This window comes from Lepisma saccharinum, chromosome 24 (assembly GCF_977018435.1).
Source record: "Lepisma saccharinum chromosome 24, izLepSacc3.1, whole genome shotgun sequence".
NCBI classification, from domain to species: Eukaryota; Metazoa; Arthropoda; class Insecta; order Zygentoma; family Lepismatidae; genus Lepisma; species Lepisma saccharinum.
Window position 1 is genome coordinate 25,152,361 of NC_139252.1, and position 15,786 is coordinate 25,168,146.

The 15,786-nt window shown below is 41.3% G+C and overlaps 1 protein-coding gene and 1 pseudogene across 1 annotated transcript in view; one reads left to right on the top strand and one right to left on the bottom strand.

The window, feature by feature from the left end:
- The window catches only part of LOC145977963 (unconventional myosin-Ia-like), a 989,559-nt gene that overhangs the window by 9,890 nt on the left and 963,883 nt on the right, over window positions 1-15,786 (top strand). The window lies entirely within an intron of this gene.
- On the bottom strand, window positions 1,477-3,378 carry LOC145978449 (SRSF protein kinase 3 pseudogene; annotated as a pseudogene).

The following is a 15,786-nucleotide window of genomic DNA, read 5'->3' on the forward strand; positions in this document are numbered from 1 at the left end:
AAATTATTGGAAATATATTCAACAGAAAACAAACTTTGAGGATGTTCTACATACATTAATAAGTTAAATTAGAACAAAAACGAAAGTTACAGAAAACTACCAAACTGAGAGCGTAATTCATAAGTAATTGCAATTCAGATGTCAAATATTAAAGTGTCCGGTTTTCTTTGTCCAGCAGTATATAATCATGTAGATATCCACTTGGTATGTCTGAATAAGTCACATAGTAAAGTAAAATATGTTTTGGTAGTTTTTTCATGTATTTACATTCTTGTTGATTAATTATCGGCTCCGATCGAGACTTTAGGACACAGTCTCGTCTCGATTTTGCACAAGTCTGTCTCGTCTCTATAGCCTCTTCTAGTTGGCTGCACTTTTTGACACTCGGTGTCAGGGTGGTGCAAGGAAATGACGTTCAACCAACTAGACGGAAAGCGGTGTTCAAGTTCAGAATATTCAACAAATGCCTGTCTGTTGCTTTAAACGTTCATTTGATTAGTTAGCACGCACCACGTGACCATACACCATACATGCACTGGTCCGGAAGTTAGTGCAGACGGTGCAGACACGAAATACGCTACTTGACTCCAAATCAACGAACTACGACTGGGTGTTACACCGTTCAACCAACTAGACGCTTCGGTGCAAAGAGTCAAAGCGAGTCAAAAAGTGCAGCCAACTAAACGGGGCTTATGAGTCTCGAAAGGCCCGGTTCCTTTCTCATGTCGTCATAATTCCTAATTTGATGAGGGTGATACTAGCCAAATATAATTGCATCCGCTATGTATCAGTTAACGATGATTGAGAGCCTCCCCAATGGCGTAGTGGTAACGTCATCGCATTGTAATGAATGGGTCCCGGGTTCGATACCCCGGTGGAGGCGCATAGTGGTACATATCTCACTTCCAGCTGTATCCTGATTAGTCTATCTCTGCACAAAGTGGACTTTAAACAAAAGCTCAAAGAAGCTCTTTTTTTATTGGTTGTTAAAGGTATTTTCTACTGTTACGGCGGCCGGTCCTCATGCTGGCGAGGGAAGTGGAGAGCGGGGAAGCGACCAATGGAGCACGATAAGAAACGAAGCAGCCAATAGAACGAGGTACCTACCGCCGTGTCGTAACTCTTGGCGCCACCGCTGTTGTCTGGTTGGTCTGCGGCTCCCCGCTCCCCACTTCCCTTGCCAGCATGAGGACCGGCCGCTGTAACAGTAGAAAATACCTATAATAGGTAATAATTCTCTGAGCGTTAATCGACATCAATACTTCTTAATATTATTCTAACATTACGTTTCGGGAGAGCACTTGCAGAGAAGAAAAGAAGTGTTAGTAGTTAGCTCGATATTTTCTTGTAAAGCTGAACATCCTGATCCATCCATGGAGAGATAGGGAAGGTTGGGATTGCACCTTTAATGGACGTTAAATAAATCAACCCATGCAATTAAAGTTGAAAATTATTTAGCTGTAAAAGTAGTGTCTATTGAAGTACATTTGAGAATTTCGGTGCAAGAAATTTAATACGTTAACAATATATTTTCGTTAGTGAAAAGTGAGTCACAACAAAACTAACATGAACAAACTATTTTGATGAGGGAACAAGATTTGTTTTGCTCTTTCCGGCAAATTTATCACGATAACAAGTCTTTCTCTTCGAGCGAAATTTTCTCACTCGTACAGCCACGCGTTATTCAGGCATTCCTGAGCTGTGGCGCGTTTCTTAGTGTCGTATTCAAGCATCGGGATAAGGAAGTCGGCGAAGTCCTTTGCGTTCTGGTGGCTCCAGCCGTACTTCTCCATCAAAACGTCGTAGAGGCTCCAAGGCTCAAGGTCTCCTATGTGCTTCAGTTCGCAAGCTTCGTTGAAGAACAACGCGGAAGATTCCCCGGACATGGCGACGTCGGGAGGTACGTTTCCCAGGAGCTCTATGATGTGTGCCAAGTGGTCCTCGTCGCGAGAATAATCCTTGCAGGAATGTGGCTCGAAGAGGAAGTCTCCGGTCGCCAGCTCGAAGGCCAGACACGCCGTGCTCCAGATGTCGGCGCTCGTGTCGTATCCGGACCGAAGAAGTACCTCGATGGAGCGGTACTGCCTCGTCTGAATGTCCTCCGTGTAGTGATGGCTCGTCCAGCAAGCGTTGCCGAGATCAGCAAGCTTGACGGTTATGTCGCACACGTCCAAGGCGGGATCCGGTCTTCTCCTCAGCCTGGGCCTCTTGATCAAGTCGGTTGCTTTTGATGTCGTCGGTTTCGAAGACTCACCACCCTCTTGCTGGTTGAGCATGTTCTTTGTCTTCAGTTTCATACTAACTTCATCAATCGGTTCCTGCAGGTCAATTTTCAGGCTTTTACTTTGATTGTCGGTACTTTCTTCCTGAGTTTTGCAACACTGAGATCCTGCAAGGAAAGGGGTCAGAAGGGCTAATATACCATGCTTTTCCAGCGCATCCCAGGCTAACCTTCTGATGTAGCTTTCGTCGATTCCAATGAGAATATTTTCTGGCTTTATATCCGTGTGTATTATACTGCACTTGGTGTGGATGTAGTTCAAGGCTTCCAGGACCTGCCTGATTATGGATTTTACATTCTTGAGAGGGATACCCTTGTAATTACTCTTCACGATCAACCTGAGCAAGTTGGGACCGGAAACCTCAAACACCATGCACGCGTGGATACCATTCTCGCCCCTAATCTGGAAGGAATCCAAGATCTCGATGATCTTGCTTCTGCTTGGATCGTGAACGTCCATCCCGTGGATGCATTTCAACAGCTCGATTTCATCCAGAGCGGTCTCCATGAAGTGTGCCTCGCTCTTGACAATCTTCAAGGCGACGAACCTCTCCCCGTCCAGGTCCCAGCACAGCCAGACGGTGGAGAAGTGGCCCCAGCCGAGCTTCCTGATCACAAAGTACCTGTTATGGAACACGTCCGCTATCTTCACCGGATGGTACCCGCCTGGGCGATAGTCGCACGGGTCTTCGTGGTCGTTCTCATCCTCTGAACTCAGGCTGTCGTCCTCCTGCTCCTCTACCGCGCTCTCGACACCACTCAGCTCCTCTTTTCGCGGAGACTTCAGCATTGCGATTCGCATCATCCTTGGTTTTGCTTTAGGAACTCTGAACACTATATTTTTTCCCTTGGTCCCGAGTACTCGTCTTTTCGCCTTTGCATTCATTTATGCGACGGCGCCTCTAATGAGAGACGAAACGCTTGTCAAGTCCTGTTTAAGACGCGAGATATTCATTCCTTGAACGTCACTGCTGTATAATACTCGAAACTTTACGGTTGCACTGGAACGACAGTAGGATTTCTAACTGATAACATTTCAAGAACAGTTAACTCGAAGGTAACTGCTTGAGTTGTCAGTCGACATGGTAGGCCTCACTACATGCTTGTGTCCATGGATATTGTTAACCATTGTTGAGCTGCACGACTGCTTTCTTACCCAATGTTGTTATATCTAATTTCTGTACACAGAGCAGATGAAAAAGTGAATTATACACATACACTCACCTCTTGGGGTGGGGGGGGGGGGTGATTTCAATTCCAGAGGTGGGTTTGCCGGCCCACGTGGCGGAGTGGTTATCACATCGCGCTAACGACGCCACGGGTCACGGGTTCGATTCCCGGCCTGGGCATTGATGTTTGTGAGTGTCCATTCATCAATTTCATCATATCATCATCACTCATCCCCATCTTCGCAAATTAGCTAAAAGTGGCACAAAAAAGCGAAGTAAAATAAAGCAAATCAATCAATCAATCCAGAGGTAGGTTTTTGGGTATGCACATTTGTATATGTCACCAGTCAGTAAACTAAACTATTGCGTTGCAGTTCTATCTAAATAAAGTAAAACCTCGTTAATCCGGACTAATTGGGGGGATAAGTTGACCGGTTTAACGAAAGTCCTGATTAACTGAAATAACCTAAAAGAACAGTAGAAAGTGCATTAAATCTCCGTTTATAGCAACAAAAAACGTTTAGTATGATGTATTCAAAGGGCATAGGCCTAAATACACTATACAGTAGAGTACAAAGTTTGCGGGAAACAGAATTTCATCAGTGGTTAACTGCCTTTTTTTGGGGAAATTCTCTTGTTGACTTCTAGCCACATTTAAAACCTTTCATTCTGCTTTAATTTATTTATTATTATTATTTTGCCTTTTGCCTGTTCGGATTAAGCGAAGTCCGGCTTATCAGGATCTGGAGTAACCAGGTTTTTCTGTACATTTGCACAATGGTTCTGGCCTAGGTCATTAAATCTTATAATAACATAATTTACAAACACTTGGTACATGTATTTACATTCTAAGAAAACCCAAAGTCATGCACTAAAATTTATCGAACTAATAACGCCGAAATCTTGACCAAATTTCTATTGCCAAGTTCAAACTTAACGTCAATCTTACCTACTCACAAGTTTTTTGTGATCCCTTTAATACGTGTAAAATGTCAGCGATATGCCATGAAAACAGGTGAAAAACAGCCTGCTGTTGTCTCGGTTCGGTGCAGTTGGTCAGTTGCAGGATGGGTGTCCTTTAATTCAAAAGACTGCATACTTTTCGGCAGGGAAATCTTTGATGACTGAACCATTAATAGACACTTTGATTTTTCAATTTTGTTTGTTACATAGCTAAGAAATGGTGCTTTCAATTTCATTTTCTTTGAGGGGAATAAAAACTACCTTGGCAGGGATGAAAATAATTTTATTCTGCCAAGCGATATAATTTTTTGTGAGGGGGAAACCCCCTGCATTCGTTAATTCGCACACTGCACATACAGGATGCGATGTTTATATGGAGACAATGTTTGACTGAGGGCAAATAGTGAATCTGATCCCACTGCAAAGTGGTGTTCAGTTCCAAATAGTCAGCTGACCTCCGTGGCGGAGTGGTTAGCATTGCGCGCTACAACGTCACGGGTCCCGGGTTCGAATGGTCATGAGTGTTCTTTGGAAGTGTCCCTTCATCAATTTCATCATATCAGAACTCATCCTCAACGTCGCGATTAGTCAAATGTGGCATAAAAAGCGACGTAAGATAAACTAATGAAATCAATCAAATTTCCAATTAGCTCATACATTCATAAATTGGACTCTAAAACAACTTTAGTAGCCTATGACAGTCGTATCCCTGTTTAAAAGATCTTGTAAGTCAACTCAACCCGAACGACTGTGCAATGCGTCTCCACCGGGTATCAAACCCGTGTCCCCTTGACTACAAGGTGACATCGTTACCACTACACCGTCGGGGAAGTCCGTCACCTGGAGCAGTAATGATTTCTCACTAAGCTTGGTAGCGATATGTTTCGTGGTTTAACCTATTAGAGCTTTCTACGTAGACATGTTCACGTAAATTTGTTTCATACACGTCATGTCGAATACTTGCAGTTTTAACGAGAACAATACTACTTTACAGTGCAAATGCATATGGGCCATTCCATGTGAAAGTGCACTTGAACCTTAGTTTTTAAAATTAAATGCAACGCTGTAACTTTATCATATCGTGTGAGCGAACAATCTAAAATTGTCTGTTGGAAAAAAACGCTCAAGTATTATACATAATTAAGTTAGAGATTAGAAGATAATTCACATATTATTATTTTATTTTAGCTTTTTGATTTAGTTATGTTTTCTATTGTGTCCTGCCCGTGCCACCAAAACGCAATTAATTTCTCCTTTGACTGTTACATATTCCCCTCAACTCCACTAGAATATTGAAATAAACTCCTTATTAAGTGAAGAGGCAGTGTTTCGTCTGTCCAACCCGTGACACAAAGTTGTTCACTTATGAATCTGAGAATCTGAGAAAGTATTTTAATGGTAGTTATGTTTAATCAACAGTGTTAAGTTTTATATTTCATTGCACGGAAACTGTAAGTGAAATGTTACTTAAGTATATCTAACAATTGAATGCCCCATGTGTACTCATTGTGACTGAATTCTCAAAAGGCTCTTTCTTTTGTTAAAGCTTGTAAACCAAACGCCATGTACAATAAATTGGGTAATAATCGGAAGCGGAAGAACAACAATGTGGAACTTTCCAGTCAGAAAAAATCAGAAACTTTAATGAGCATTTTAGAAGCAGGGCCAGTAAATCAGGAGAAAGGAATTTTAATAACGAACCGGGTTCTTTTATGATTAAGGCAAACTATTCTTTCCAGACTGAAACTCAGGGTTGAAGTTCACATCTTTGAACATTTTTTTTTGTACATCTGAACCGACTTGAAAGCTGCAATTACAGTCCGGAGGGCAACACCAGTGGAAATCAAAGGAAGCAATCAAGCCTTTGTAGACGCCCTAAGCAGACTGAAAATTTTGACCATCCGCAGCGTGTTGTTCTCTCTCACCCTTTCTGGAGTAACCGTTTGGATTGCAGAAACCGATCAATTCCTACGAATCTCTCAGTTTTAGCTGAATCGAGTGAATTCCCGCTGCAAAGATGGTAGAAGGTTCGCTTTATGTTGTGGTAGTTTCCCTTGGTTTGTTTGAACCATGGGTTTTCTATGGCAGGCTGCCTGTTCGCAAAGGGAGCGCTTTCCTTATCTTTTCGACTCATAGTATATATAGAGGGTGCCCCAAAAGTGAGGCGGCTTAAATGTGAACCAAATCCAACTGAAAATTCCTTGTTAGTTGTCGTCAGCAGTGTTTGCAAGTGTATATTTAGAAAACAATGAACAAAATTGTGGTTTTCTAAAGAAAACTGAAACGAAATTTCAATCTTTGCATAGACACATTTTTCAAGTACAACCGTGGCAGAGTGGTTAGCACAGCGCGGTACGACGCCAAGGGTCCTTGTTTCGAACACCGACGTGGCTATCTGTATTCTTTGTATGTTTTTCCTTCATCGATTCTATCATATTCTCATCGTCTCGATTAGCCAAAATCGGCAGAAAAATGCTGCTAAATAACAAATATCAAAGAAATTTTATATTCAAGTTCCAGAGTTTATTTTGTTCCTGTATTTTCATATTTAAACAGATGGACTTTATTATAATTTAATGAAAATTAATGTAATTTTAGGTGGTCATAATCAAGGAAGAGAACTTGCAATTATTTTAAAGGAAGATGAAGTGAAACGGAAATAATTTCGAAAAGTGTATGTGGAACTGTAAGTTTGTATCAAGACCAGTTCCTGCTCAGATGACCTATTGGACTACAGAAGGTTGTTTCACGTTGATGGTAACGATTTCGATCACCAAGGAGCAGCACGTAGGCACTGCACGATGCAGCCAGAGCCAGTAGGACGAAAGTACTGTGTGTTGACTTGCAAAAACGATGGTTGGTGTGTGAGTGAGTGTTTATATGGCACCAAAAATTCCAGTCTTTTGGGAAGGGTACATCTGTGCCCTTTTCGACGTTGGTTATAGGTATAGCCAGATAATTAAGCAGTGCCACATGAAAGCATTCCATGTGTCAAAGAAGGGCATCAATGCAGTGTTAAATCGCCATAAAGCTTGCACCGTACCTGTTGCTGGAACCAGTCAAAGTGGGCATCGGACATATCGGAAGCCCAAGCGTTCCTCCGATATTGTGCGGAAAGTGAGATCCTGGGTGCGATGTGAAAACACTGCAACGCAAAAAGTGATTGCACAGGCAGTGCAATGTTTCCCTGCAACTGTAAATCGCATCATAGCCCAAGATTTACAACTTGTGTGGAAGCACAAGGCTCAAGTTCATAAGTTGCGTGCCTCACATGTCCAGGAGAGGAAGACCAACAGTCGGAAGCTCTACGAACGCCATCTGGCAGGGGACCGCTGGAAGTATGTGGTGTCCCTGGATGAAGCATGGGTGTATCTGTCAGGATGTGGTAAAAAAAAAAAAAGGGCCATCTACTATCGTCCACGTGATGCAAGAGGTCGATCTGAGTGGGTACGTGAATGTGCTGAAAGTTTTCCACGCGGGTTCGTGGTTGTTGGTGGTTACTGCCATAACGGCAAACTTCCACTGCGCAGAGTGGTAAAAAAGGCTAAAATAAATGCAGCCTATTATCAGACGAATATTTTGAAGCCACTTTACAGACATGAAATTACTTCTCTCTATGGCAGCGACACATCTTGTGTTGTCATCCACCAGGACAAGGCTTCCAGTCATACGGCAAAGTCCACGCAGGCATACATGGATCGGATGTCACGTGAAACGGGCATTCATGCAATCCCCTTTACAGACATCCCTGTGAAATCCCCCGATGCCTCTTCCATGGATTTTTGTGGGTTTCCGTTGTTGAAACGAGCCTTGGGAAGCAGACGGCTCCGCACAATTGAGGGTCTTTGGAAAGCTTGTCAGGAGGAATATGATTGTTTGGACCAATGTGTTCTTCAACGCAGTCTCCTCCAATGGAAACTCCGCTGCAGGGCCATTGCTGCAAGACAGGGGTATCACGTGGAGCACCACCACTCGTGGCGTCATGGTTTTTCTTAGGGTGAGGTGGATTCTAACTTTGTTACCGTGGCCATGAAACGACCTTCTGTAAACCGACAGTTTAAAGTGGAATCAAAATTACTTTGCCATGTGCCTCCATCAGGCATGGAAAAGAGGACTCTTTCATTACAATATGACACTAGGTCACCGGTGAGACCTTGTGATTTGTGAGTTACTTCTTGAGAAAAGTGCAAATAACTCGGCTCCTTTGAAATGTAATTTTATTAACACTGGTCGTCAGCATATTTTGTCTAGAGAGCTGCAAAGACCTTGGGGACCAATGCTTTCCAGGGCATTTTTGAAATTATGTTAACTATACTTCAATGATGACGCGATATTTCACTGAGATGCAGCCATATATAGTATTACTTTATTAATATTATACCAAAATACGACTATTATATCTGCAAAATATCGAAAATGTGCGATCTGATGGAATCCCCCTTTTTTCTAAACATTGTGCTCACACCTGTTCTATTTGAGCAATGGGCCTTCCTTTGCCTCTTCATAAACATAAAAAGGGGGGACCCCGAAGTAAGCCTGCCTCTACCCGCATACATTCGAGGGTATGCGCTTAATGTCCTGGTACCTTTAACTAAACCAGGACGTCAGTTTCCTGAACGTAACGGTTACGCCGTCTTTTTATTCTCTTTCTTTACATCTTTATTTTCAATTTAATATATAATACATAAATACAAAAAAATAAGAAAAAGTATAGTAGTCTATACATACATTGGTAACTTCATTTTATGTTATTGTATTGACCCATTCTGGTGACCGGAACATGTCTTTAACCCTTAACCGCTGTCGTGAACGTTTCTGGCACTAACACAGTCGTGCGGTCCACAGGACCTCTAAGAAAAAAGGAATGTAACTATATCAGGACATATTTTAAATGATGTGAATGTAATCATGTTGTATGCTTTGTTATTCACTTACATAGTTTTGAGAGCGAAATATTCTTTTTTAACTTTTCAAAAATAGTATTTTGTTTATATTGAGAGTTTAAGGAAAACAAATTCACTAAGCCAAAATATATCTGAACTGAGTATTTACACACAGCGGATCAACGTGAATTTAGTCCTTAGTTATTGTTTAACATTCATTCTTCAAAACCACGGGTTTGTATATGCCACAAATAAAAAAATCTGCCATTCCCTTGTCTATTGATCATAATAAATCGTCGGTGATTTTAACCCCCAAACACAGTCGTGACGTCCGCAGGGCCGCAGTATATAAGTAGAACACCACAGAAACAGATAATGCAACATTTACATTCACGCTTTCACAGCACACTGAAGTTAAGGAAGGTACTGAAAGATATGTAGCCTCGAGGTCAAAATTAATGGCGGGGTAACAAGCAAAAGGAACGCACCGGTCAGTGGGACGTCACAACTGTAGTTGAGGGTTAACAAAGTATTTTTTTTATTCATTTAAGGATTTTAGTTAAACTACTAGTAATGTAGTTTAAATTTAATGTTTTGGTTTTTTATGTTAGTTTGTGGTTACTTTTAGCAGAGCGTATAGAAGGATTAGTGTGTGCACTCCCTGAGTTGCCGTGGTCCACCGCCTAGATGGCAGTGGTGACGTTTGAGACGGCGCGGAAGATGCTCGCGTTGCTTACATAACTAACTACATAAGAAACAAAAATACATGTTACTTACGTTTGGAGAAGAGCTCAGCAGCTGGATAGTTTGGAGAATTTCCGAGATGATTTTGCTGTCTTCGAGGCACTTAATTCCTTTCTTATCTCCTTGGTACGGAAGAAAAATCGACATTTCAGATAGTGAAATACGAGTTTATGTAGCGTACGCAGCACATGATCTTCACAGCATCCTAATTGCGAAGTTTTTACAGCAATTATATTTAAATTGTCCAAACACTCAAAAAATATATCACCCCATAAACTATTAGCACATGATAATTTTTCTGCAACAACTCTTCCACTCGTAACAGCACATCATAAACACTTTTCGATGCATAGGTAAGGTAGTTACAGCCGTCGCCCGAACCATAGTCTTGGATTACCGTAAGTGAGGCAAGTACATTAGTTGGTTCCCCGTGCAGAAAAGTTGTACACAGTTTACAATCCGTCACTTTTGAAATATACCGCAGTATGTATCCTGCCAAATGATACACCAAGTATTCTTTACCAACACTTTGTTCATTTAAGTTTGGTATGTTGTTTTCCCAGTCTGGTATTTGAATTTCATCTTCAACAATGGACATTTTTTCCCTTACTTTATTTACAGCTTGCTTCTTCACCGAAAGATTTTTATTTTCGGTTGATTTTGCCAGAGTTCGCATTTGATTAACAAAAGACGTCAGAGGAGATTCAGTCCTGCATTCACAGTTTCCGCCCGAAAATAAAGCAAGTTTTGCTGGTACGTAAATTGATTGTAGCATATGTAAGTGCAGAAAATCCACAGTGGAGGGATGATCATCACAAGTGAACGACCGCAATATACCAAAATGGCGTTCTAGGGGATCTTGATTAAATTTTCCTGTCAAAACGTACTTGTAATTGTTCTTCCATAAATATTCGGACACTTCTAAAGTACTTTCTAAAGTCACTCTTAAGGACTCTAGCGTTTTTTCTGAAGCGAAGGAATTTCGATTATCTCTAAGGACAGCATTCCATTTCATTAAAGTTGTATGTGCTTCTGATCCTTTATATAGTGCCTGTGCAGGAGTGAATGAATTTAATGCGTCAACCAGGCAGTTTAGGTCCCTTGTAAAATTTTCCGTTGTTTCACTGCCTTCTAACCCCTCTGCATTAATATTCCGATAAAATTTTATTCCATTAGCCACAGATTTGCTGAACAGCCGCAGTGGGAGTCTTACATTCATTCGTTGGAATGAATTAGGATCCAAATGAGCAGAGGTCACTTTGTAGCAAGCTTTCATACCGGAAAATTCAGTAGATGAATCATGTTCATACACTTTTCTGTAAAATGAATAATCAACAATATCACCATTATAGTACACCTGAACTTTATCATGGAAGTTATTCCTTATGCATTTAAATATATGTGGTGCGTCTGAAAATGCCCAAAGCTTTCTACTAGAGTCAGCTGGATTGGATATAGAGCACTTAAGATTGTTTCTGTTTCCGGAAATTCCTAAGCATTTCCATAACTTTTTGTTAGATTGGCTACCGTCAGATGTAAAACCAATAATTCTGACCCCTGCTTTTTCCAAATGTATGATAACCTGTATAAGTATTTTTGTGAGAATGTCAACAGGGGTGGCATTCCTGCTAGCATATACTGCTATGGGTTGAATCTAATTATACAGAAAAGTAACAAACATAAAAACTAGAGCATGATTTGCTAATTGATTCTTGCTTTCGTCTGGAGTAAGATTTCCCAAATCAACAAAGCCGTCTATTTTTAAGGAATTCGAGTTAAACTGAATTGCTTCCCTAAGTTTAACTTCATAAAAATCAGCATTCCGCTACGCTCATTCTCATTCTTTTCACTAAAAAAATGTGTTATAGCGTCGATGGCATGGGAATTTACGCCATAAGGACATTTAAGACCCTTCACCAATTTTCTCAAGTGTGCTTCAGAAGGCAAAGGTAGCAAATCGTGATACAAACAGTGTCTATACAGCTTGGGGGACTTAATTTTTAAAAGAAGAGAATCCAGTATAAACTCAGAACTGTATCTCATCTCTGTCTTACTTTTCAGTTGGCATTTCTTTAAGATTGTATCAATTACAATTTTTTGATTTTTGCTAAGAGACGCGAACCGTTTTGACTGTGTGACCGTTCTCTTTAATTTAGCATCTTTAACGCCTTTTTCATGCAAATTTATTTTAGCCTGTGCGACCTTTAGTTGATTCTGCGTTCTAATTAAATTGCGTTTCTGATTCTTTAGCAATGCTATTGTATTGCTAGCATCCGCAGTGTGAAGCAAATCATCCTCTACTGATAAGCTTAATGATACATTGCGACGAGTACTTACTTCATTATCATCTGTCCGCAAGGATTGCCTTTTCATGGGAGAATTTCTATTCTTAACTGTCTTAGAGAGGTATTTGGGCAGATTAGGAAATATATGAGGAACTGCTTCTGGTTTTAATTTCAACCTTTGTCGTGGAATATCTACTGTTTCGCCATCCACTATGAACGAATCCACTTTCACTAAAAGGTCAGTGGAAAAATGAATATCACACACATAGCAATTATGACTTAGTTTTTTATCTTTTCTAGGGATGGCACTCTCCCATTTTGAGAAACCATTACTGTCTTTAGGTGGCCTAAAAAAATGTCTACTACCTGAAGAACAGAGGTCATATCCAGATCTACAGCCGGGTACGAAACACGTAGGCATCTTGTAGTTTTCGCTCGCTGCTGTCTCAAACACAATAATAATGCGTTGAACACAACACAAACTAGTCACAACGGATCAATCACAAATCTAACGACACTAAACTGAATAACGTAACAACGTTGTCATTAATAAAAGTACACAATGTTATTCTAGCACAACAAAACAAAACGCTCTACATAAAGCACGGCCGCACTGCAAGCAGAAGACGCTCGTCGCAAGCGAAGGTGCTGCCAGTGTTTCGGTGGGGCACCGCTCTATTCACTTGGCTTACGGGAAGAACCCGCAGTGCGCACACTTTCTCTTCTATACGCTCTGCTTTTAGTATGACAACCATTCTGAAATCCAGAACAGTTAATGGTTTGTGTGGTTAAAGATGATAGGGTTGTGTGTGGGGGGGGGGGAGGGGGAGGGTTTAGATGTGGGTGATTTTGTAGAAACTTCTTTTGGGGGGTTGGCTTCAATTAGTCTGCACGGACGATAGTATCCAGTTTGGTTTATAGATTAGGTTTCATGAGGTCGCGCGTTCGAAAGATAACGACGTCAGCATCACAGTCAGCATTGCTCGTCGGTAAGGCGTTCGCATATAGGAAGCACGCGCCAACTGAAGCAGCGATCTTCGCTGAACGACAATGGCCGTGCTAGGTTCAATGTCCGTGCAGACAGACACTCTACATAATGGGTTGCCAATGTTTCTGTTTTCTTGTTATGCTAGGTCAGTACAGTTCTGTCATTTTAATCACAACAAATAGTAGTCCTGGAAGCCGAAAACAAATTTCTTGCCCCGTTACGTGTTTATTCATATTAGGGACCTCAATTTTTCGCAAACGAGATAACACAACACCTATAAAAATTGCGCGGATGTGTTCATAGAGTGCAAGATGCACCGTTAACACGTTTTTCATGCCTCAGATTTCCCCTCCATCAGGTATCGAACCTGGGAACCTTTGAGTACAAGGTATCAACATTACCACTACGCCACCGGGTAAGTCCCTCCACGAGTCTAGAAGTCATGCGCGATCCCTCAGACAAGTTTTCCATGTCAAAAGCAAATGCATTACAGTGTATTACACTGAGTACAGTTATTAATACAGCATTCAGAAAACGTCAAAAATATTTTAATTGAATAACATTGTAATATTTATGCATATGCTTTAAATATAATAGGACATCACTATGAAACAATAGTTTACAATTGCGTCAGAAAAACGCACATGCAGTCCGAATTTCACCTTTTCCGATTTTCAAGAATTACATTTTTTCCCATTGTGGACGGGGGTCTAGTGCCCTCCCTCCTCTCTGGACGGAAGTAAGCTCTGCATATGATATTTTTCTTAATTTCTCAAAATATCGTCCTTAGAAGTGAATTTCTCCCTCCCAGAGAAGCAAGATTGCAAATTATGCTATATTCAGAATCATTATGCTAGGTTTGGCATCGCTGCCCTGCCTCCACTGTACAAAACAACTTTCTCCTTGACACAGCTAAAATTTATGAGGGAGGAGGGTGTGTGTCTTCTTTTCCATTACCTGAGGCGCAGCGGAGGTTGGTCCGACTGCCGATTTGTCGAGGGGAGCTCCGACTGCCCGCCGACATGTCAGTGGCCCTTCCGGAAAAGGCCACGTGTTCTGCTGTGCGGTTAACCACCGTTGATTTCTGGTGCTGATGATATCGGTGTCCCGATTTTATCGGTGCGTGTGCAAAATTCGTATCATTGTCGTCACATGTAACGAATCCGACAAAATATCGACAAGCGCTCTTAGGGTGTGGGAAGCAGCAGGCAGTGGCGTTTCACCTCTATTAAAAAGCAACATACTTTAGCAATCGTCATTGTGTTTTCGTTTTCTCTTACTCTCTACCTTTCCCTTCTTAGTATGTGTTTCCCCCTCACGGTAAATCTTCAAAATAACGTTGCTGCCTTGTTTTCATGGGGTCGCATATTAGATTTCCAATTGGGACACACAGAGTTTCGGATATCACTTTAAATTGTAGGCCTAGTCTCAAGTACTTTGAGCTTAAAAGTACAAAAACAACATTTAATGGCGTAAAGTTTATTATGATAGTTACTGGCTTCACTTGAAGTGGAAAATGTTAGCTGGAGGGTTGTTTGAACGACCCTTGGGGTTAGCTGAGGCGATACTCCTATGGTTTAACATGCTTACAATGAGACATCTGGGGGGGATTTTGAAATTAACAAGCCACTCCCAAAGAGTGTTATCTACTGTATCCACCGCCCAGATCATGGGACAACGTATTCATAAATTCTACCAACAGTATATTCAAGAAGTATCCACTATTTTCTGAATTCGCGAGAGTTGTCGATGCAAGGCTCTTCGAAGTGCTCCCTGCCTTCTCCATGCGACCACTCCACCCCCTCCCCTTCCCCCGACCCTCTTTCGAGGCGACGAATGACCTCTCCTGACAAGATCGAACATTGATCGATAGAAGGAATCAGATTGAGCGAATCCCAGCAGTAATGAACATCAGAAAAGCGAGTGTGTGTGTAGGTTTGCTGAAGCTTGTCTCAATTTGTTTGGTTGCTTCCACCGTAGCTAAGGGCTTCGAGGTGTCTGGATAATGGAAGACAGATTAAAGGAAAGATGTAACTTTATTTTTTAGTTACTTTAACTACCACGGCTTATTTTTTTAAAACTAAGTACTATCTAAAGCTAACTATGTACGAAAGACCCGGTGTTGAGGCCCGAGGCTATGAACATCCTTGAGCCCACGCTATATACTCTTTCAGTTATAAGTAAGGCCTGATTTTTTATATAGCTAAAACATGCAAATTCTGTGGAAAATTTGTAAGTTAGTGTGTGTGTGTGTGTGTGTGTGTGTGTGTGTGTGTGTGTGTGTGTGTGTGTGTGTGTGTGTGTGTGTGTGTGTGTGTGTGTGTGTGTGTATATATATATATATATATATATATATATATATATATATATATATATATATATATAGGGTGTGTTCATAAAGTCCGGTACCATTACAAAAAAACCATAGCTCGGAAACGAACTACAACTCTCCACGTTTATATGCCATACACCT